Consider the following 1,953-nt stretch of genomic DNA (forward strand, 5'->3'; position numbering starts at 1 on the left):
TTATCCATTTTACATTTTATAATGTTCTCTAATTCTTGTTTAGTCATAAAGTCTTTCCCTCTCCATGAGTCAGATAGGATATACTATTCCTTGTTTTAGGACACTACTTACATTATCAACCTTTATACCTAGATCCTGTACCCATATAGACTTGATTTTGGTATATGATGTTAGATAATAGTCTATGCCCATTTTCTGCCATACTATATTCCAGTTTCCCCAGGAGTTTTTGTCAAATAGTGAGTTCTTATCCCAAAAAGCAGAGTCTGGGGGTTTATTGAACAATAGATTACTATAGTCATTGACTTCTAAATCTCATGTGCCAAATTTATTCCATTGATCCACTCCTCTATTCCTCAGCCAGTACCAAGTAGTTTTGATCACTGCTGCTTTATAATACAGATTGAAATCTGGTATAGCTAGTCCTCCTTCTCTAGCATTTCTTTTCATTAATTCCTTTGATATTCTGGACCATTTATTCTTCCAAATGAAATTTGTTACTATTTTTTCTAGCTCTATAAAGTTTTTTTTTGGTAAATTAATTGGCATGGCACTAAATATATAATTTTATTTAGGTAAAATTGCCATTTTTATTATATTAGCTCGACCCAGCCATGAGCAATTGATATATATATATATTATATTATATTATATTATATTTGATTTAACTTTTTTTTTCAGAGAGAAACTATGGATAGGACTGGCAATTTCTTGGCTTCTTTCCATCACCGTGGCTCCACTGTTGTTCTACTTTCAGATTCTATTTCTCCCTATAGCTAAATTAACCCTTTTAATTATTTAGATGGTATGAAATTTGGTTAGTCAATTTCCTTTATAAGTACTATTTGTTTTTTTGTGAGATGTTTCAGTAAAATGCAGAATCCTAAATCACCCCCTTTGAATTAAATTTATTTTTTGCTGTTTTTTTTCTGATCCCAAGACCACCACAACTGTCATTTTTTCTTTTGCTGAAAGGATATATATATTTTTTCTGTTCCAGTAATATATTGTGGCATTGTTATCAATACATTCTGCTATATTCTTCTTTTTTACTGTGAATTTTCAGTTGTTCACTCTCACAATTATGATTTAATTTTGTATTTCCCTCCATTATATTCTATTATACTACTTTCATACTTTTTTCCCTTCAGTTTGCTTGCTACATTATGCCAGCAAAGAAAGACAAAATGAAGAGTGAGGAAGAATATTCTCATCAATAGTATTCTATGATTGATGAAGTCTGTTTTTACACCCTTACCATTTTCCCTCTGTTGTTTTATGTACTAGGTATTTTATTCTTGGTTGTAAGACTATGTATTGTAATTTATGAAATTGTGAATTCCAAGTTCATTATTTCTATAAGGGTGAAGCTGTTTCACCTTGTGAAATTCTGACTATGGTTCTTTCTGGATGATTGTCATATTCTCCCCCTTGAACTTGTAAGTTCTGTTTTGTGGTCCTTCTATTGGTTTTCTTTCAGGAAATGAATCATAGATTCTTTCTATTTTTACTTTGCTTTCTGGTTCTAAGAAATATGGATAGTTTTGCATGATTTCTTTAAATATGATATGAAGATTCTTATGATTGAATTCAAAGAGACAAAAGATTCTTAAATTATCTCTCCATTTATTTTCCAGGTAATTAAAAAAGTATATTTCTCTTCTAATTGTTCAGTCATTTGGTTTTTTAAAAAATATTTCTCATTTACTCGTGAAGTTATTAACATTTATTTGATCTGTTTTAGTTGCCAAGGCATCTGTTGCTTTGGAGAGGTTTCTTACTGTTTGGATAAACTGTTATTTCTCCTTCCAAATGTTTCCCCCATAGATCTTATTTATTTTCCATTTCTTTCCTCTAGAATTCTCATTTCTTTTACAAATTAACTAACTTAAAAAAATCTCCTGCTCTATTTTTTTTTTTCAGGAATTGTAGTAGAAATTTGTTATACACTGT

The sequence above is a fragment of the Petaurus breviceps genome, unplaced genomic scaffold (genome assembly GCF_028583685.1).
Source record: "Petaurus breviceps papuanus isolate PSGF00001 unplaced genomic scaffold, PetGlider_PUasm1.0 40, whole genome shotgun sequence".
Taxonomy (NCBI): Eukaryota; Metazoa; Chordata; class Mammalia; order Diprotodontia; family Petauridae; genus Petaurus; species Petaurus breviceps.